Source organism: Equus przewalskii, chromosome 15 (genome assembly GCF_037783145.1).
Source record: "Equus przewalskii isolate Varuska chromosome 15, EquPr2, whole genome shotgun sequence".
NCBI classification, from domain to species: domain Eukaryota; kingdom Metazoa; phylum Chordata; class Mammalia; order Perissodactyla; family Equidae; genus Equus; species Equus przewalskii.
In genome coordinates this window covers 46,023,833-46,046,780 of record NC_091845.1, presented here as the reverse complement: position 1 = coordinate 46,046,780, position 22,948 = coordinate 46,023,833, and the positions used below count along the sequence as shown (strand labels likewise).

The 22,948-nt window shown below is 42.8% G+C and overlaps 1 protein-coding gene and 1 long non-coding RNA gene across 7 annotated transcripts in view; one reads left to right on the top strand and one right to left on the bottom strand.

Annotated features, from left to right (window-relative positions):
- ULK4 (unc-51 like kinase 4) overlaps window positions 1–22,948 on the bottom strand; it is a 507,669-nt gene that overhangs the window by 9,767 nt on the left and 474,954 nt on the right. For 2 of the 6 annotated variants that reach the window (XR_011527046.1, XR_011527047.1), the window contains exon 36: window positions 15,290–15,542. The exons of the other annotated variants lie outside the window; for them this stretch is intronic. The gene's annotated coding sequence lies outside the window, so the exon portion shown is untranslated. The remainder of the gene's footprint in view (window positions 1–15,289; window positions 15,543–22,948) is intronic. 6 annotated transcript variants of the gene reach the window in all.
- Window positions 4,502–8,563, top strand: LOC139075965 (uncharacterized). The gene is made up of 3 exons (XR_011527048.1): window positions 4,502–4,673; window positions 4,780–5,192; window positions 6,769–8,563. It is a non-coding gene; the product is annotated as an uncharacterized lncRNA (long non-coding RNA).

The window sequence follows — 22,948 nt, the reverse complement described above, 5'->3', positions numbered from 1 at the left end:
AGATTTATACGACAAGATTAACAAACTTGACCTAATTGATAAATACAGAAAAATTCATCTAACAACTGCAGAATATGTATTTTCAAATGTATATGGAAAATTTTCAAAATGCATTATATGCTGGGTTGTAAAGCAAGTTCTGACAAATTTCAAAGATATAAGCATAATAAAATATGTCAGGATCTATATGCTAAAAACTACAAAAGGCTGATGAAAGAAAAAAACCTAACTAAATGGATATACTATGTTCATGGACTGGAAGACTCAATATAATAAAGATATTAATTCTGCCAAAATATAGGTGTAATGCAATTCCTATCAAAATCTCAGTAGGACTTAAAAAAAATTGTTCTTTAAAAGATTGGCACCAGAGCTGACATCTGTTGCCAACCATTTTTTTTCTTCTTCTTCTTCTCCCCAAAGTCCCCCAGTACATATTTGTATATTCTAGTTGTAGGTTCTTCTGGTTGTGCTATGTGGGATGCTGCCTCAGCATGGCTTGATGAGTGATGTCATTTCCATGCCCGGGATCCAAACTGGCGAAACCTTGGGCTACCAAAGCCGAGAGCGTGAACTTAGCCACTAGGCCACAGGGTCAGCCCCTCCAGTAGGGCTTTCTGTAGATATAGAATAGCTGATTCTAAATTTTGAACCTACAAATCTTAGGAACTAGAATATCTAAAATAATTTCGAAAAAGTAGAATAAAGTTGGAGGTACCATACTACCTGATTTTAAGATTTACTATATAGCTACAGTAACCATGACTCTGTGGTACTGGCAGAGGGATAGACACACAGATCAATAAATTAGAATTGACAGCCCAGAAATAGACCCACACAATTTTCAAAGTTTGCACAAATGTGCAAAGGTAACTGAATGAAGGAAAGACAGTTTTTAAAAAAATTAATTTGTATTGAGTTACAATCTTGTGAAATTTCAGTTGTACATTATTGTTTGTCAGTCGTGTTGTAGGTGCACCCCTTCACCCTTTGTGCCCACCCCCCAACGCCCTTTCCCCTGGTAGCCACTGATCTGTTCTCTTTGTCTACATTTTTAAATTCCTCATATGAGTGGAATCATACAGAGATTGTCCTTCTCTATCTGGCTTATTTCACTTAACATAATTCCCTCAAGGTCCATCCATGTTGTTGCAAACGGGATGATTTTGTTCCTTTTTATGGCTGAGTAGTATTCCATTGTATATATATATACCACATCTTCTTTATCCAATCATCTGTTGATGGGCACTTAGGTTGCTTCCACGTAGGAAAGATGGTTTTTAACAAATATGGCTAGAACAAATAGATGCCCATATGTAAAAACACGAACCTAGGCACATATCTTACATCTTATGTAAAACATAATCCAAAATGGATCATAGATCTGAATATAAAACATGAAACTATAAAACTTCTAAGAATAAAATATAGGAGAAAATCTATGTGACCTTGGATTTATTGATGAGTTTTTAGACACAACACAAAAGCACAATCCCTGAAAGAAAAAAATGATGAATTAAATTTCATCAATATTAAAAACTTTGCTCTTTGTAAAATACTGATAGAATAAGATAAGCCACAGACTGGGAGAAAATATTTGCAAATCACTTATCTGATAAAGGACTTTTATCCAGAACATACAAGGAACTCTTAAACTTCAGCAAGAGAACAACCAACCAACTTTTTAAAATGGGCAGAAAATCTGAAAAGACATTTCACCAAAGAAGCTATGTGGGTGGCAAATGAGCACATGAAAAGATACTTAATATTAATTTTCATTAGGGAAATGCAAGTTGAAACTGCAATGCAATACCACTACATACCTATTAGAATGGCTAAAATTCATAAAACTGACAGTAACAAATGCTGGCCAGGATGCAGAATAACAGAAACTCTCATTTATTGCTGGTAGGAATGCAAAATGGTATAGCAAAATTGGAAGACAGTTTGGCAATTCCTTCTAAAATTAAACATAATCTTATCCTATGGCCCAGCAATTACACTCTTAGGTAATTACCCAAGTGAATGGAAAACTTATGTCCACACCAAAACACGTATGCAAACGTCTATAGCACCTTCATTCATAATCACTAAAAAGCAAAAGGAACCAAAATCTTCAACAGGGAAATGGAAAAACAATAAGGAAAACATTTATGCATGACTTGGCATATAGGTCTGATTTGGTTTTTAGAATGAGATATTAGTAAAGATAAGTCTGGGTAATTATTTTTTTAACTTTTTATTGAGATTATGATAGTTTAAAACCTTGTGAAATTTCAGTTGTACGTTATTGTTTGTCAGTCGTGTTGTAGGTGCACCACTTCACCCTTTGTGCCCACCCCCCCAACTCCCCTTTCTCCTGGTAACCACTAATCTGTTCTCTTAGTCTACATCTTTAACTTCCACATATGAGTGGAGTCATACAGAGATTGTCTTTCTCTATCTGGCTTATTTCACTTAACATAATACCCTCCAGGTCCATCCATGTTGTTCTGAATGGGGTGATTTTATCTTTTTTATGGCCGAGTAGTATTCCATTGTATATATATACCATATCTTCTTTATCCAATCATCAGTTGATGGGCACTTAGGTTGCTTCCACATCTTGCCTATTGTAAATAATGCTGCAATGAATATAGGGGTGCATGGGACTTTTGGATTGCTGATTTCAAGTTCTTTGGATAGATACAGTTTGGGTAATTTTTGAAAAGATAAGAGTTTTAATTTGCCTTGCTAAATAATTTTGTCCTATGATACCAATTTTCTATGTTAGTCAAGCTTACAACATTGGGATTTCAAGTGACTTTGAAATGAATGATCCTTAAGAGTGAATTGCTCCTTTCTCCTAGAGTTTGGTCCCTTCTTAGCCACTGCAGGTTATAAATAAAAATGGAAACCAACCTTCTTTTAGAAACATTCCACTGTATCTACCAGACAATGTGGCCTTTAACTTTCTATTTTCTCAGTACTTAAACTTTCTTAAAAACCAAATTGTGGGTCTGCTCAAAAGTCACTTCACCTACTTCTCTTTTGAGCTACCTGAGCAGAGAATGTTTTGTGCACACCAAGACCCACAGAAAAATTCCTTACCGTCCTGAATGAAGTAGGAGTAAAAGTGACACTTGTCCACTGTGACACTGAATTCATTGCTAAGCAACTGTTGGCAAACTTCCCATAGCTATGATTATAGTAGTCAAGAAAGAGCATTGCAGTGAGTCTTTAGGAAAACAAATAATGCAAGAGGAGGCTGGCAAGGAGTGTAAACACAGTACCTTCTTCCTGTAGTTACAATTTTCATTACTAGCAGTCAGTTAATTCCCATAAGCCAAGACAAGCAAATTCAGTTTTATTTTGCAATAATGTACTATAACAGAGGTTCCTGGACCTCTAAGAGTCCATGAGTGGATAATTTCAAAACATCAAATGGCAGGTGTCCATTTCCTGCAGAGTCATTCCTGCCTCATGTTTCTCTGCTTTATGATGAAAATGTATAAACCAAATGTGGAGTGCTGGCCATTATCTCATGCTGCTAAGACATCCGACTGGAAGCTGTATGGCTAAAATCAATCAAAATGGAACCATGAATTATACTAAATACATGCAGTCCACCTGGTAGACGGGGATCATTCCAAATATGAGGTCTTTAAGGGAAAAGTCATTTAAAAGTTGGGAATTTGAGATTAGAATTAAGATCACCTTGGAAAGAGAGTTCCTCTACTTCTGTTTAACTGAGAATATATACAAAAGCTAACAATGTACTTGGGGTAAATATGCTACTTTATTCAGCCTTCTGTTTCAGTCACTTTAACATGGCAGTCTGTCACTTGGCATTCGTGCATCGCTTGGTATAACCAAATGTTGAAAGGGCATGCTAGTGTCCTGCAGAATCACCCCTGAAATTCCCTACCTGACCTCACGAATTATAAGGTAGCGGCTTTGTACACAACATGCTGCAGGACAGAGTTCGGGTTTACAACTCCTTCCTGGATTTCAGCTTCACAAATGCAAACTAACAGGAGGAGCCATCTCATGCCTCCACCTCCCATAACAGTAGGACCCTGAAGTCAGCCATTCTCCTCAGTTTGTAGGTGAGGCCATGAGAACAGAGAGGACAGTGGCATGTCCGGAGCAAAGTGGCCACTGAGGGACAAAGCCAGGCCTGGTGACTATATTTCTTATTTAATGCCTTAAAAAATGTGTAAATCAGAATGTACTTTTATTTCCTATCATGGCACATCATGAATTAATGCTCATAAATATGACTCACAGCATCATCCTCAAGAAGCTAATAAAATGCTCTGGTGTGAGCTTTTCTATTTAGAAATGTTTGCAGGGATGGACAGCGATGTGGCCGTAACTGAGTCAGGTGTGGGCAGGCCGTGGGACTTTGTTTATGGGCGTGTAATAATACATATGTCTGTATCTTCAGTGATCCTGAATGTGTGTGGCAAAGTGAAGCCAAGGTAACTTTAGTTTTCTAATCCTGAGTTCCTCTCGACAGGCCCAGGCAACATGGACAGACTAGAAACAAAATCAGGAGATGAAACTGACAACAGTGAGCACAGCCCAGGTGCTCCCTGGCGCTTGTTATTACAGACACACACTTCACACAGGGGAGGATTATTTTAATTCCGTGGCCTTCAGATCTCATAAATACAAGTAAAAACAAGCAGGTAACTATGACAACTCTACTTCAGAGAGTTTAAATTTCAAAAATAAACCTGTCCATCCAGCCCCTTTATTTTTTTCTTTTAACATATACTTTTGTCTTCTCTTCAGCTGAGGTCTTTATGTTACTTCAAAGTCATTTCTACCAATTGCATATCGAGACTTGCTATCCTCTTGCCATCGGACACTGGGATGGAATCCGGGGAAGAACCTCTGTTCGGCGTGATGGAATCTGGCAGGCCCTCCTCTACTTTCTACCTGGTGTTGCAGTGCTCATTCTGGGTCTCTCCAGAAACTTCTTCAGCTGCTGCCAGGGTCTCACCTTTCACATTCAGATTAAAGCGAGACTATATTAACACATGCTGCTCTGCACCGAGGCCCATATGCTCATCACACCTTCCATGGGATGCTGAGTGCCTCTGGGGTGGAATGCAGTAATTCTCATGCACAGCCTTGAGCTGCTCATGGCATCTGTGCCTTCCCTGGAGTCCATTTAGAAACCTGATGTTCCTCAAGAAAAGCAGGTGAGGCCCCTTCTGACCAGGGCTGGCAAGCCAGGGGATGATCTGAAAGAAATCTAGAGGTATCCTGAGGGTTTCCTGTCAGTGGATCTGCTGATCACCAAGGAGGGGGTTCCAGCTGGAATCTACACTGGGCATTTCAAGGGAAGAGACAGGGTCTTGCAGGTGAGGCAGGCCCAGTCACAAAGCCTTGCTCCCCTAGATTTGGCCCAGATACCCATGAACACAGGTTCTGTCTGGGGGACAGAGATATTACACTAAACACCCTCAACAGTACTGGGGCATAAGCAGCTCTTTCTTAGGAGCTTTCTTAGGAGGCATTCTTCTACACTTTGAATGAAGCCCAGTTTAGCTTTAACTCACTGTGAGACCCCAGGGGCACTGAGGCCCAGGGAAGTGGTGGCATCTGGTATATAGTGATTTCTCAAGTTGAAGAAGGGTAGGACAGGAGTGGAAGAAAATGGCTGATCACCTCTTGTTCGAGAGCACCCATGTATTTCCAGGTTGTATACCCAAGAAGAACCAGGGGGAGGGAAGGAGTGTGCACAGGGCATTAGCAGGTGTTTGTGGGCAGAGCTAACAAAACCTTGGTTTCAGGTAGAAAGTGTTGGGATTCACCTTTGTCCACAGGACTAATTAAGCCAAACGGCCTTGGAGTAAAGAGTTTGGGATTTGGGTCAAGAAAGGAAACTAACATTTTGGAGAACCCACTATGTTTAGGAACAGCATTAAAGTGCTTTCAAATATATTATCTTCTTTTTGAAAACCTTGAAAAATAAGTATTACTATGTTTATTTTACAGAATAGGAAACAGGCTAGCAGGGTTCATGTGACTTGGCCAAGTTCACCTGGCCAGCAAACAGTGGCACTGAGATAGGACCCAGCCTCTCCAACTTGAACATCCGTGCTCTTCCCAAGAGATCACTCCATCCTCACATATGCCCCTAAGCACCCTGCACAGCTATTGCCTGATTGGCTGATTAATAGTCATAAGTGACTGACTGACTAATGAAATGATGTTTCATTTCTAGCTCCACTGCCTACATGCTGGTGACCTTGTGTGAAGGCTTACCCACTCTGTGCCACTGTGTGGGCCCCCCTTATAAATTGCATGGCATCCTTTGCTCCCCACCATTGTTGCTGTTGATTCTCATCATTTCCTGTGGGACCAAGGACCTTAGACAGAACCAGGAGTTCCGGGTCTGGACTGAAAGAGTCTGTGGATCCTATGTTCTGTCCAGTAAACAGTTCCTGATGTGGAGACCACCATTTATTGGGCAATTTCTCTCAGCAGCTGGCTACCAGAAGGCTTTGCACAGCTCTCCTTGTACCCTTAGGTGGAGGTCTGTCCTTGATGGTGATGGCAGGTGAATTAACAGTTTGCTGGGTAGCCATTGTGGGCCATTCTCTTTTTCTCTTCACAATGACCCTATGAAGAAGGTCCTGTATGATCCACGTTAGGGATGGGTGAGGGTGTTGGTCAGTAGTAGAGCTGCAATGGAGCCTCAAATCTGGCCGACTCTCTCCAATGCCCCCCTCACCCCAGTCACCATGCTGCCCTTTGCCTCTCCCCATAAAGGTCTAGCCGCAGGAGCACCCAACACAGAGACAGAGCACTCACAGAGACAGTGACGCCTCCCATTAGTAATGAGGAGGCTGACATTCTGCCACGGTGGGGAGCCAGCTCCAGCTTCTAGGAGCCCAGGTTCCTGAAGGAATGGCTGGGCCTGCAGTGTTTCAGACAGCAGCCTCTAGAGCTGGGGTCAAAGTGCACTCTTCTCTCAACTGATCTTTCCAGAGTTGGAAAAGCAGCAAGTAAAGGAGGATGGCTGGTAAGCAAACATGTGGATCATCAGATGGTCTGGGTGAGCTGACTTTAGTGGAACACACTAGTGTGTAAGGATTTCCTTCTTTCCCTTGACCTTTCTTTCCTCCTCCGGGGGTCTGTAGTTCCTCAGCCTGGCCAGACACCCATTCTCCTCTCCTGCCCAAACTCCTGTCTGTACCTGTGGGCACCTGCTAAATCCAAAAGCCATGGAAATGACCTGCTGAGGATTTGGATGTTTTTCTTTTTCACCCCATAAGACATAATTATTTTCTAGAAGAAAATTATCCATATCTACCTTCTTCATTTTAGGCCAGTTAATTCTCTCAGCTCTCTGTGGGGCAGTAAAAATGCCCTTATTGCTTAGAAACTGTTCATAATTACATCAGTTTCTGGCCATTAAATTCAGCAAGTTTAAAATGTTGAATATAATATAACTGGTTTGGGAAATCTTTTAGGCCTGATCCAACTAACTAACTACCACAGCCAGTGAGGAAAAAGCAGTTTTAATTGGCAAAGAACTATGACTGTGGACCTCTTATGGATATAAGAATAAACTAGAGGTTGGCCCAAAGAAATCTCTGGTGGAATACAGGATCAGGTCATACCACTTTCCCCAGAGGACCCAATACAACTGCTTCTTCTAAAGGCAAATGTGAGAGAACAGATTTCCAGGGCAGTGGCACTGAGATGTCAGCCATGGGATATTGCTGGAATCATTTCCTCACAAGAGAAAATATTCAAGGTAATAACCATCGTGTGAAGAAGTATGTGTGTAGATATTATGTGAATTTGACCCATACAAATCTCAGCCAATCCTTAGGAATACTACCTGGGATCATACTGAAGTGTCTATTTGACAATGGAATCTCTAATATGTAGTGTGTGTGTGTGTGTGTGTGTGTGTGTGTAATGGCAGGACTTTGAAGTAAGAAAGAAGTAGATGAGAAGTGGCTTAACAGTGCCCATTTCTAGACCTTTCTCTGAACTTTCTATTGGACATGGGGGAGCAAAACAGAGCAATGTCAGGTCAACAAGGCCAAGCAAGCCGCATAGCTTCCTTCGTTCCTCAATTCCTCACTCTATCAAGTGAGGACACTGCCAGTCACTAAGCACCCTGCTGTGATGCAGCCATTATAAATAAGGACATCAGGAAAATCCTCCTAAAGTAACATTAAGCAAAAAACATAAAATATAAAAACGTGTGGAACACAACTGCAATTACATGAAATGAGTATGGGTACATCCTCAGTTTGAGGCCTCCAGGGTTTTAAGAAAATTACCCACCCAATCCTCACTCCCAGCGCCCTCAGCCTCTGAGAGGTGGGCAGAAAGAAGTCACAATCACGCACGAAAGGAGTACACATGGAAAGCTCTTTCAGCAACTGTCAAGGCCCTACAGATGTTAGTTGGGATGATTCTGTGGTCGAGAAGACAGAGTGCACTGAGCACCTACTGTGTGCTGTATCCTGTTTAGATTCTGGGGATAAAGTGCAGGGAGGGTGTCAAGTCAGAGCTTCCACTGTAAGAAACAATTAAAAAGTAAGCAGAATAATTTGACATAGGTGTCATGAAGAAAATAAAGCAGGGGAAGAGGAGAAATTGTGGTGTGAGGACGGTGGCCAGAACAGCCTCCCTGAGGAGAAGACACTTGAATTGAGGATGGAATGATGAGAAAGAACCAGCTATGAGACGATTTGGGGGATCTGTATTCTACAGAGGGGCAAGAGCAGCAGCCACACAGGTCCTGAGGTGGGAAGAAGCCTGATGGAGATTCGGAGGCTGCAGAAGCAGGGACTGGCTGGAGGCAGGGAGCCAGCTAGGAGGGACTGTGGAAATGGTCCAGGTGGAGGCAATGGGGATGAGGGAACCACATCCAGGAACTCACCTGACTTGATCCCTCCTGCCCTCTCTTCCACTGATCCTTCAGTTAAGCAAAGACAAGATGCTGCCTGGACCTTCATCTTCAATGGCAGAGACAACACTTTCGTGGACGTGTAAGGCAGCAGGTGACTGTGGGGGTGTGTGTGCCAAACGAGCCAAGCAGTGATGACCCTTTCTCATAGGGAAAGTGTCTAAAGAGTCCCTTTCGGGGGGAATGAGAGAAAAGTCTGCATCCTAGACTTCATGATATGGAATCAGAACCTTTGAGATTTCTATCAGAAATAAGGTAGCTCAAGTGCTCTTCAGGAAAGAGTAAGGTGGGCCTAGAGATCTTACATTTGGAAATGGGTAACATGATTACATATTAATTCTCAGAGTGGAGGGGAGATAAAACAACTGACAATTATTAGTAATCTTTTAAATGGTCTTATCAGATGAATGTGTTTCTTTTGGTAAGTGGCCACTTCTTAATACCTGGTGAAACTGTCACCTAAATGACTGAAGTCTTCAACTTCCTCCTGAAACACCCGTCACGACGCAGGGAGAAAGTCAGTCGGTTATGGCCGGTTGTCATTTCTGCTCATTATAACATGCTCTGTTGAGCAGAAACACCTCTCCTGCTGTGAATCCATTGAACTCACAAGTATAAAGGGAGACTTGGGAGATGTCATGGGGTTGGAGCCTAGTTCCTGGCCCGGACAGGCTCTCAGGGAAGCCATGAGAAAGGACTCCAAACATATCAAGTTGGGATTTGTAGGGTGGGAAAGAGGGCCTTGGGGTTTAAGGGACATGAGAGGTCAAGGTGGCCAGGCCTGGAGAATGGGCCAACATCCTACAATCTTCAGTCTGGGCTGAGCCCTGGTCCTCCACCTGCAGGTCGGGGTGAGAAGCCACGTCAAGGCCACTGGGCAGATCCACAGCCACAGGTGGCCACAGCCAGCAAAAGTGTGGATGCAGGAAGAGGCCCACTTTGGGAATGATCCACATGCTTCCTGGGATGCCTTCCCGGAGGCAGGTGCCTCCATGAGACTCACCATCACCTCAGCAGCCTCCTCAACATGTGTCAGAACAAGGCTGGACACAGTCAGGCAGAGCTGGCGGCACGCTTGAGCGAAGAGTCCACTCATTGCCTTTTCTGTCCTCCAAGCTCCACCTCAAACTTATGAGACTCTCTAATGAAACACTGGAGGCTTCTAAAACTTCCTCAAATTGATAGATTGGGAGGAAAATGAAATAGAAAAGGAAATTAGGGCACATTTGGTTTACATGATTAAAGCCATCAGGCACCAATTAGTCAAAAGTTAGACCAGGTATTGACCGCTGGACAGCTGAAAATTCCCACGTTGGCTGTTGTTTTTGTTGAGCAACTCGATCAAATACTGAAAAACTCTATTTGGAAACATTTTAATAATGACCATTTTGAGAAAACGAGCAGCCCCTTTGAGAGATCTCGCCCTCCCCTCCCTCAGGCCAGACCACAGTTTGAGGACATTCTTTGTGAGGCCTTTGAGAAAGGCTGACTCCAGGAGGAGGAAGGGGGTTCATGAAATCCCTGGATTTTCACCTCAGAGAGACAGGTTGGCTGTCAGCTGACCCCAAAGTGTCCATTATGCACAGCTGGGTGGTGACAAGAAGCTATGTGTGTGGTGGTGGTGGTGGTGGTGGTGGTGGTGGTGGTGGTGGTGGTGGTAGTGGGGGGCGGAGAGGCTTGGAAGACTCCCAGGAGAAGTCTGCTGACCCAAACATTCCCTCCTCTGGGGCAAACCTGATGGACCACACAGAGCCGAGTGGAATTGGTATGCACAGGAAACAACTTCCTGGACAAGTGTCAAATTGGCCCTGGGATAAAATTAACTGAAGCAAGGTCTCAGAGGCTTCCGGGGCAACATCAAAGAGCCTGGCTACTCCTCTATAAAAGGCTTTGGCAGGCTGAGTTGGCCAACCTCCGCAGGCCTCTGCCCCTCATCCTTGTGGAGACCCACTGGGGGAGGGGGCAGGGGAGGAGGCAGTGGAGGGGCAAGATTGGCTGGTGCTGGTGACAAGACAGGGTTTAGGGTCCTGGACTCAAGGGAATTGTGACCACCACATGGCAGTCACTCATGTGGCCTCCTTCTAGACTACCCTGGGTACTTTAACAGGGTGCCAGAGCCTTGACCCCAGTGAGTCTCTAATGGATGGGTCGGAGGCTCTGGAAAAGCCTCAGGTTAGCTGCAGACTCTGCTCACACTTCTTTGTAGAGCAGAGAGGGGGACAGAGAGGGCCTCATGGGGTCGAGCTCCCGGAACTCTGAGACCAAGAAGGACTCTCTCCCAATCCAGGCAAGCTACCATGGGGGAATTCTCAGGAGCAAGTGGTTTGGCCACAAGCAGGCTAGACCACTGTTTCTCCACATGATCCTTAATGGCTCATAGTACAAGGTCAGGCCTCTTGGAAGCCTAAGAGCACATCCAAGATGAACACTGTTCAGTGATTGCAGATGAGGTAGAATGTTGATGACTTACAAGTGCTTCATGAACCCCACTTCAAATGCAAAAGTATTCTTAGCAGATTTTCACTGAACAGAGGCAGGAAAATAAACTGAGACTGAGAAAAGGATTTCACTAGGAAGAAGGGGGAACTCCTATTCCTCCTTCTAGCTGAAGTACTGCTATACCTTTCCCTCCACTAGCCTCCTCTTCCTTCCCTGGTCCCTTTAAAACCACTCTGCTGTGGAGTCAACTTACACAGAGCAAAGGCTCGGCTAATGGGAGGGTGGGGCTGCCTCCACATCTTCTAAGTAGAGAATGTAACCCTTCTAGCCATCCAGCCCATGTGGCCAGGTGTATGTGTGAGTGAGTAAGTAAGTGTGTGTGTGTGTAGGATTCTTAAGGTTTTTTAAAACTTATATAGACTTATATACATATAAAACTTATATAGACTTATATACATATGTACAATTTGCTAAATTATACATATGTATACAATCGTGTACATGGATGAAACCAACAGCACAATCAAGATAATATATCCATCACCCTCAAAGATTTCCTCATACTCATTTGTAATTCATCCCTTCCTCTCCACCCTACTCCCACCTTCATCTCCGGGCAACCACTGCTCTGCTTTCTGTCACTATATGCTACTTTGCATTTCATATAATTTTATATAGATGGAATCATACAGTATATATTCTTTTTTGTCTAGCTTCTTTCACTCAACATAATTGCATTGTTTCATCCATGCTGTAGCATGTATCAATAATTCATTCCTTTTTATTGCTGAGTAGTACTCCATTATATGGATATACCAGTTTCTTTATCCCATCACTTATTGATTGACATTTGGGTTGTCTCCAGCTTTGGGCTATTACAAATAAAGCTACTATGAACTCTCATACACTGCTGGTGGGAACGTCATTACCACTTCTGATGATCGTCACTCCTTTGTGTAGATACAGATTTCAATCTGGTGTCATTTTCCTTTCACCTGAAAGGCTTCTTGTAGTGTGGGTCTGCTGGGAATACATTCTTTCAGCTTTTGTATATCTGAAAATGTCTTTTTTTGCCTTCAATTCTGAAAGATATTTTTTTGCTGGTTATAGAATTCTAAGTTGACAGTTTTTCCTTTCAATACTTTGAAGATGTTGCCTCATTGTCTTCTCTTTTCCATTGTTTCTAAAGAGAAACTTGTTATCCTTATCTTTGTTCCTCTGTATGTAAAGTTTCTTTTTCCTCTGGCTGCTTTAGAGATTTTCTCTTTATCACTGGTTTTGAGCAATTTGATTGTAATGTGCCTTGATTTAGTTTTCTTCAACTTTCCTGTGCCTGGGGTTCATTAAGCATATTAAATCTGTGGGTTTATGGTTTTAACAAATATAGAAAAATTTCCACCATTATTTCTTCAAATATTTTTTTCTCTCCCTTCTTTTGTTTTGGGGACTCCAATTACACATATATGAGGCTACCTGCAGTTATCCAAAAGCTCACTGATGCTCTTTACTTTTTTTATTCTGTTTCATTTAGGATAGTGTCTGTAACCATTGTGTTCAACCTCACTAATTTTTCTTCTGCAATGTCTAATCTGCTGTTAATCCTATCCATGTATTTTTCATCTCAGATATTGTAGTTTTAATCTCTAACAGTTCTTTTTAGATCTAAATAAAATATAGCAAAGACATAAATGTAAAAATATGTATTTTTACATTTATGTCTTTGCTAAACTCTTTAACTATATATAATACAGTTATAATAACTTTTAACATCCTTGTCTGCTAATTCTAACATCTGTGTCAGTTCTGGATTGGTTTTGATAGATTGTGTTTTTCTGCATCTTTGCATACTTTATAATCTTTGATGCCAGATATTATGAAATTTACCTTGTTGCTTGATATTTTTGTATTCTGATAAATATTCTTGATTTTTATTTGGGGATGCAGTTGAATTACTTGAAATACTTTGACCCTTTTGGGTTTTGCTTTTTTTATTTGTTAGGTGGTTTCTGAAGCACTGCTCAGTCTAGGACTAATTATTCACCACTACCAAGGCGAGAAGACCATTCTGTGTAGTCTGCCCCACGACTCGTGAATCATGAGATTTTTCCATTAGGCTCGTGGGAACACTATTCCAGGCCCTGTATGAACACCAGGCACTGTTCCCTTTAATCCCTGTGGGCAGTTCTTTCCCTGGCCTCACACACAGGCACTGCTAGGCACTCTGTTGAATACTCAAGGGGGACCATCTGCAGATCTCCAAGGTCCCTCTCTGTGCAGCCCTCTCCTCCCCAGTACTGTGTCCTGTGAACTCTAGCTGCCTTGCTCTCCCTGGACACTCAGCTCTGCCTCCTCTACTAAGGGAATCTTCTGGGTTCCACCTCAGTACCCCCTCCACGTGCTCTGGCCTGCAAACTCTCAAGGCAGCAAGCTAGGGCAATCATAGGACTCAGCTGTTTGTGTACTGTCTCTCAGGGATCACTATCTTTCACTGCCTGATGTCCAGTGTCTTAAAAACCATTGTTATATATACATATTTTCTGTTTTTGTTGTTGTTTCAGGCAGGAGGGTAGATCTGTGCCCTGTTACTCCATCTTGCCCTGAAGCAGAAGTCCTTATGTATTAATTTGTAACACTACATGTCCAAAATTTGTCTAGCGATTTCTCTACTGTTGGATACCTGGAATGTTTCCAGTTTTTCCTTTTGTGTGCACATGCCTTAGTTGGCAGTATATTTTAAGGTTGCACAGCAACACAGTCAACAATACACTGATGTTCAGTCACAGTGGTAATATTTTTCTTCAAAAAGCACAGATTAATTACCTTTAAAAAAATAAAACACCTAGGGACTGACTCATGCACTTAAAGATGGGTGGCAACAAAAGAATCTTAAATTCTTATTCCTAAGAATAATTTGGCACAGATACAGCCAAATTAATTATAGGCCTTGGCCTAGAATACCTGACTCTAACTATATTGGACCAGAATAAAAATTTTGGTGGGCTTGATTCACTGCAGTTCACTTATTCTGACACCTCAATAAGCAGTGCAGTCAATTACATCCCATAGAGCTATGTTCCAATTTGATATTGCTCCAATTGGTTGGAATTTCTCTGAGTCCTGTATCTTACGGTCTCATGTGTCTAGGACTTCTATCTGTGTGGTGGCAGAAAAGGTAAAGGGTGAGGGGAAAAGATGTCTCCATGATAGCTACCCAACTTTGATAACCTAGATGCAGTGCTCTGTCCACTAGTAATTCTGTGTGGGGATGCCTGAGACATCTGTGCTCTGCCCACTAAACTGGCTGAGGCCCACATTCCAATGGGGCTGAAGTAGAGTGAACCAGGTCACCCTACAACCCTCCCAAGAAAGACATGGGCAATCTTGCACATCCTTTGGTGCTTGGTGAACGCCTTGGAAGAAGGAACTTGTCTACCACTTCCTATAAGGAATATTAGGAGAGTGACGTGACAAAGCAGAGTTGCTGATGTGTCATTTGCTATTTTGGCTTCAGGGATCATTAGGTCAGTGACCCACTGTTACAGAGGAGACCTGGGAAGTTCTCCTCTTCACCTCCTGCCAAAGAACAATTTAATAGCACTTTGTAGGAGGTTACAATAAAGCATTGGTGTGCTTTTGAAAGTATTTGTCATATTTGACCTGATATTTAGGTGATTTTGAAGCAGATCATTAAGTACATAGAAACAAACATTAGATCAAAAGATTAAACTTAAAAAGAGTACCTACAAGATCAAAGCCTCTTGTTCATCTTCTCTTGCTGCAGGAGTGTCAAGCAGAGGGAGAAAACATTTCTTTTGAGAAATATTCTTTTCAAAGAAAGATTAGAATCCGGCTTTAAGAGAATGGCCAAAGGGTGGAGAGATAAAGGGTGGGGAAAAATCAGTAATGGCATTCAGAGCAAACCTTTCGGCTACTAGTCCAGACAAGTTGGTCGATCCGTCAGATGTTTGAATGCTCATAAGAGAACAACCCAGCTGCTACTGAACTTGCTCAGAATCTTTCCTAATATCTGCAGGGTCCAGGGTGACACCATCTGCCCAGAAAATGTAGCTCTGCCATGCCCTCTGACGACGACTGACCCAGCTGCTGCTGCCATCGGTCTCCAGGTAGAGCAAGTGGTAGTGAGTTGTCCTCTCTGGGCATGGGCTTTGCACAGCTGTATTAAGGAAGGGACAGCAATGCAGAAAGGCTCAAGAATTAGCCCCTTTCCCAGTCCCTGATTCCAGGATTCCACATGACAGAATATTTAACAGGTGAGACTAATGCTGATCCACAGGGGCCTGGCTTGCTGTCTAGGGGAGAAAATGAGCTAGCAAAGGTGTGTCTATGAATGCCCTGATGGCCGACCTCAACTGTGTGGATTTCAACTGACTGACTGGGTTAATTCTCTTATTCTCCCACATCTATCTGATGATAGTAAGTGTAGAACAAGCTTGGCACCCTCAGTCCAACCCCAATTTAACAAAAGATTGCTTTCTCCAGAGCTCTGAGGAATCCTTATGTTCTGGTTACCTGGACCTTCGAGCCTGCCTTCCAAGGCAGCCCTTCCCTTGAGATCTCATCTGAGTTCTCAATCTGTGCTAACACTCCAAGTTTTGGACTATCCCTTGCTTCTTTGGACTATCCCAGGTCAAAGCTCCAACCGCTGCACCTTTCCTTGGCTGAGAGGGGAGGTCAGAAGATAACAGGTGGTAGAAAGAGAATAAAAGCTCAAGACAGACTCCCTGAAAGGCAAACCTCAGAGCTGAACAGCTCTTTGTCTTCCTTCTCTCTTTCCAAAGAATATGACAGAAATCTGACTACATAAAATCAAAGTCTACATGGAAACAACCAATATGAACAAAATCAAAAGGTAAATAAAGAAAATAGTTGTGACAATACATCACAAAGGGCTTGTTTCCCTAATAAAGAGCTCCTACAAATCAATAAGTATAAAACCAACTCAAAAAAAAAAGGGGGGAGTAAAAAATACAGTTCACAAGAAAAGAAACTCACATAACTTTTAGACTGGAAATTGTGCTTAATCTCCCAGTAGGTAAAACACAAATTAAAACTACAGCAAAATACCATCTCCACCTATCTGACTGGCAAAGATAACACAACCAAGGAGAAAGTGGAAACGAAAGGTGCAGTCTGCACCTATGGACAGCTAATTCTCAACAAAGGAGCCAAGATCATACAATGGAGAAAGGAAAGTCTCTTCAATAAATGGTGTTGGGAAGACTGGACAGCCACACGCGAAAGAATGAAAGTAGACCACTATCTTACATTGTGCACAAAAATTAACTCAAAATGGATTAAAGACTTGCATGTAAGACCTGAGACCATACAACTACTCGAAGAAAACATAGGCAGTACACTCTTTGACATCGGTCTAAGCAGTATCTTTTTGGATATGTCTCCTCAGGCAAGGGAAACAAAAGCAAAAATAAACAAATGGGAGTAGATCAAACAAAAAGCTTCTGCACAGCAAAGGAAACTGTCAGCAAAATGAAAAGAAAACCTACTGGGAGAAGATATTTGCAAATAATATATCTGATAAGGAGTTAATATCCAAAATATATAAAGAACTCATACAACTCAACAACAAAAAAACAGACAATTGACTAAAAGTGTGCAGAAGACCTCAACAGACATTTTCCCAAAGAAATACAGACGGCCAACAGGCACAAGAAAAGATATTTAACACCACTGATTATTAGGGAAATGCAAGTCAAAAACCACAATGAGATATCACCTCACACTCGTCAGAATGGCTATTACTAAAAAGACAAGAAATAAGAAGTGTTGAAGAGGATGTCGAGAAAAGAGAACCCTTGTGCACTGTTGGTGGAAATGTAAATTGGTGCAGCTACTATGGAGATTCCTCAAAAAATTAAGAATAGAACTACTATATGCTCCATCTATTCCGCTTCTGGGTATTTATCCAAAGAAAACAAAAACACTAATCTGAAAAAATATTTGCACCCCTATGTTCATTGCAGCACTGCTTACAATAGCCAAGAAATGGAAACAACCCAAGTACCCATCAATGTATGAATGGATAAAGAAGATGCGGTATATATGTACAATGGAATACTACTTAGTCATAAAAAGATGGAATCTTGCCATTTACAACAACATGGATGGACCTTGAGGGTGTTATATTAAGTGAAATAAGTCAGATGGAGAAAGACAAATACCATATGATCTCATTCATACGTGGAATATTAAAAAACAAAAAAGAACAAACAAAACAAAAACAGATACAGAAGACAGATTGGTGGTTACTAGAGAGGAAGGGGTGGGGGGAGGGCAAAATAGGTAAAGGGGGTCAATTGTATGGTGATGGATGGAAACCAGACTTTTGGTAGTGAGCACACTGTAGTATATACAGAAGTCAAACCATAACGTTGTAGACCTGAAAATTATATAATGTTATAAACCAATGTTATTGAAATAAAAAAAAAAAGAAAGGTGTAGTAAGCTACCATTTGTGTAAACGGGGGAGGAGAATGGATAGCCAGCACTGACTTGTTTAGCATAAAACATCTCTGGGGTGTTATCAAGAACAATGATAATACTGGCTGCCTCCAAATAGGAGAATTTGGTGACTGGACAACAGGACTGGATGGGAAATTGTTCACTCTATATTCTTTTTATCGATTGAAATTTGAACCTGAGATTGCCTTAAAGCTGAACACATTTTGTCAATATCTAGGGAAGGAAGATCTTTCCTAGGACCCCATTTTGATGACAGTGCTGATGTGCCAAGTTGAATGAGAGGCTCTGTATCTTCAGAGATCGATATCTAACAGTTTCCTTTAAAAAGATAATAGATTGGTGCATTATGATTTGTGAAGGTCTTATCTTTTTGAATCCTTGTAGTAAGCCTCTGAGGTGGGCATTATTTTTCTCTCTCTTTCTCACAGGGGATGAGTAAGGGTCAGAGACGCAGCTTTCTTGGGCCAGAGAGTGAATCTGGCACTAAGTTAATCTGGTAGCTGCATGAGGTTGCATTATTCAGAACTGCCCAGCCCAGGACTCAGAGGCCATGAACGTATGCAAGCCCTGGGAGAAAGCAGACTAGGGAGTGAGTGAGGGCAGGTGGAAGGTTGAGGCTGTGAGGACCAGCAGGGGGTTGAGCAGACATTCAGGAGGAGGAGGCAGGGCACATGGTAAAGGCAGGAAGAAAAGCTTCTCCAGGGTCCAGGTAACACCTCAGGCTGCAGCACAGCCCCAGCTAAGCAGGAAGAGAGGCTGGAACCAGGCAAGGAAAGTTGGCCCCAAGCATATGCTCAGGAGTGGCACAAGAAGACAGATTTGGGGCATGGCTTCCTGCTGAAACTGCAGGGTACCTTCCTTCTATTCCATACTCAGGTTTTGTCACACTCAGGCCTTCTTGTCTTTCCACACCATCTTTCCCTGCCTCTTGCCTTCTGTCTCTCTGCAAGACTTCACCCTAGGAGTGATGAGTAATAGTTTATCCAGGAGGCAGAGGACAAATGACTCCCAAGGATGTCCATTGTTTTCATCCAACTCCACTTCTCCAGGGCCCCAAGACCACAAGGCCCGGAGGCTCAGACTGGGTCTTTCTCAGTAGAAGGATGCTGCAGTTCCTCTTGAAATGCACTATTCACACAAACCTCACCAAAGATGGCAGAGAGGCCGATGCAGGAGGCTGCCAAAGTTCCTGGGGGGCACTCTCCACACATCAAGGAATGAGCCTGGCGGTAAGTCTAGGAGCTCATGGTGAAACCTGGTTAAAATCTTGATGGTGAATGGCAAGGTCAAGGTGGGGACTGTGTCTGAGGGAATGAAAAAAGGAAGCCCAAGAACAGAGGTGAGGAAGGTCACCCAGCAGGCATGGCCACGGGGTTGAGAAAGGCTAAGTAGGTCAAGGGGTTAGCGACTTCTTTTTTCTAACAAGTGGAAGAAATTGTTCCTGTTTAGGTTGGTGGAAGGAAGGAAAATAGGACGAGTGGCAGAGAGAGGGATACAATTTCCTGCTGGTTCATGAACTGAAATGACGTGAAAAGAAAAAACAATGCAGCTTCCTTTGTTGTCTGCCCCTGGGATACAGATTTTGGCTGTGAAAGGAATATGATGCTTATCTTCATATTGACTTTTCTTGGTCCAAAATTCAGAAACAAAATAAGATCAAGTGGGGTCCCTGTGGGGTGAAATTTGGTTGTGTAATTTCACTCTGCAAAGAAAGGACACAGAGCTGTGACTGATGAGGGACACATTTTAGATCCTCCTTTCACCCCTGAGACATTAAAACTCTCTGGGGGTTTGGGCGCTTTTCAAATAGAGGGCTGATTTTCTGGCTACAGATTTGGGTCTTGTGGAAGCAGAGTGTTCCTCTCAACCAAAGCCTCACAGTAAGAGCCTCGATCCCTCCTAGGATGATATTAACGTTCATCAGAGTCCAAATACCCGAACTAGAGTCATCCTGGAAAGTACTGCACTGAGGCCGAGGTCATGTTTGTTCATAAAGCTTAGTCCAGTGATTCTGATTATTTACCAGGACTACACATGGGGACATTTGAGGACAGGGCATAAATGGCTTGTTTTCTTAAACTAGGTTAAAACCTCTTTAGGATCTTGATCCCATGAGCCTGTGTAAATATAACATGATTGAGTTAAATGTGTTAAGAGTTGCATTCAGGCTGCTTGAGTCTGAGGTGGGTGTGAAAAGACCTAAAGGGCACACAGTGATTCCTTTGATGAGGATGAGAAATTATTCTAAAACTCAGTTTGAGTCTAGTTATTGTTTGTACGTAGTTTTGTGGGAAAACTAAATTTCAAATAATTTCACAACCAGAAAAAATGATGAAATACAGCATGTAGTGGACATCTCTGTGATCATAAAAAATCCATTTCCCACTTTCCGTTCCTAAAGGAACCCCAGTTTTGTTTGGGTATGCACTCCTCCTCCACACGGCTTGCCTCAGAGAAGCTAAGCCCACTGCAGCACCAGGGGTCGTTTCCAACTAGTCTGAGTGAATCCTGGTAGACTGATTCCCAGCCAAGGCCCTGATCCAAATCTGGTCCATAAGACTTTAGGGGAAGTCTGCCAGGGGCTTCTGGGAAAGGCTCCCTTCTCTAAGACCTAGGCAGGACTTGGAGAACCTTTGGAGAACCATCTGTCTTGGTACGATGTCTGGAACTGCTGCAAATGTCCTGCTAGAGTCCAAGAAAGAAGCTCATGTGAGGAGGAGGGCAATTCGAGAACAAGGAGCAAGCAGAGTCTCGGAGCCTCCTGCACCTCTGGGCTCCTTTCTAAGAGATGTAACACACACTCTCTGCTTAAACCAGCTTGACTTGGAGATTTTGTGATTTGCTGATGACATAACTAATGCCTGACCCTAAGAATGCTTTGAGGGACCTTAACTTATCACGCTCCACTGTATCAGCTGCCAGAGACCTCCAAACCCACTCATGGACCTGCCCAGGGGCTGTGTTTACTTCGAGAAGAAACTCTCCTCAGAGTAATTCTTTGAATAGCCACAATTTCCAACCTAGTCTTGAAATGTTGTGATGGTCAAAGTTGGCGAACCTTTGGGTCCCACTTTGCTCTGGTTCCCAACAGGGCAGGCCCTCCCAAGCAGGGCCTCTCCTCTGACTGTCAGGGACCCACAGCACTGAGCACACCGTGGGTGTGGAGGGGGCTCCGTGTCACAGAACACTGTGGGGGAGCATCCAAAACAGCTGAGCAACTCCTGAGGCTCTATATGTTTTTCTATTATGGCCGCATCTCTCATACATTTAAAAAATTTAGTTAACCTATTTGCATTCTTTTGTTTTGTTATTGCAGTTGTTACGGCAGTTGTAAACCACATACTTAAAATGTTCCTAATTTTGGAATAACACACCATCATCTAAGTGCACCGACCATTTTAAAATCATGGCTATTATTTACTGAGTTTACTGTTTCAGGCATTAGACGGAGAAGATAGTATACTTAAATGACTGGAATAAATGATTAAATTCCCGAGGGCAACTCTATCCTCTGAATCCTTAATTAGATTTTACAATCATCTGGACCCCACACCCACTAACAATAATCATAAATACCGTCACAAAATTCCCTCAGTAATTTAGCATTATTGAAAATATCCAAAAAATACAAGGTGAATTTAATATGATTTTGGTGCCTGAACACAAATATTTTATGCTGACAAAAGGCCAAGGCTGAGGTGAACTTTCACAAGGATGAAAACCTTAACAGTATCCTACGGCATCCCCCAGAATCTCAGGTTGAAGGTGGCTGCAGAGTCCAAGGTCGACAGAGCAGGAGGAATCCTGGGGCATATTCATCTAACCTCTCCTCATTGGGCAGAGGAAACTTAGAGCTCAGGACTGGAGGGCAGAAGCCCAAGGAAGGGAGTGAGTCAGTTAACACCAGAGACTGGACCCTGACCCTCCTCTTCTCCATTAGACAACCTTATTTTTGTACAAGATCTAGTAGAGTCTCTGCTATATGTTATTACAGGGAGGCCAAAGATAATGGCGATGACGATGATGATGACAGCTAAGTTCATTGAAGATTTACTGTGTACCAAGCACTTTATATGTATTAACTCATTTAATCTTACAATTGGACGCAGAAGGTACTGTTATTACCTCTATTTAATAGATGGAGAAATTGAGACAGAGTTTAAGTAACTTCCTCCCAACTGGGAAGTAGAGTAGCTGGGATTTGAAGTCCGGCTTAAAGCCTCTCTTCTTACTCTTTAGGTTATATTGCTTTTCTTCTAGCTTCTGTCATCTTCAACTGGCTTCTACTTCTCACTGAGCCCCTTCTAGCTCTGGGGTGGTATTAGCGACTAGAGGGCTTGCACTGGGAGGGGTTCAGAGAGGCCCACATAACTGGACTGACTTCTATTGCTGAGGTCCTGAATGACTGGGAGGCAACCTTACAAAGTGTGTACCAGACACTGCCCAGAATTATTTACACTCCTCTAGGTCATGAGCTCCCTGTGGGAAAGGACTGTGGCACATGTATGCTGAATGGACTCTCTTGAGATGCAGGGCCATCCCTACCCTTCCATGTTCTTGCAGTATGCAGGAACCCTGGAAACTACAATTCCCTGACTCCTTTGCCAGCTTGTGCCAGGTTAGATTTTGCTGGTGAGATCAATCACATGAACTACGAGAGGCAGGCAGGAAGAAGCCACTATTCACTGGAGGCAGCACAGGCAGTCCCCTGGGGATTAGTAGATGGCAGGTGTGAGGTAGGTAGAGAAGGCTTCAAGGCAGAAGTGACAATTCATCTGCATCTTGAAGGATTAGATGCAGTTTTTGAAGTGGAGAGGAAGCAAAAGGATTCCCTGTAGAGAGGACAGTGTGAACCACAAAATGCAGGTGTGAAGGGGCATGGTGAGTCCAGGACCCAGCCCAAGAAGATGTTGTTACTGGTGGAGTTTGCAGTGGAGGATGCTAAGAGATGCAGGTGAGAGATAGTATGGGGCCAGCTGTCACAGGTTTTTTGGGCCATGCTAAGTAGCTTGTACCCTATTCTGTCTGTAGGAGGGAATCATGGAGGTTTTATGGAAAAGGAAGTGACCAGATTTGTTT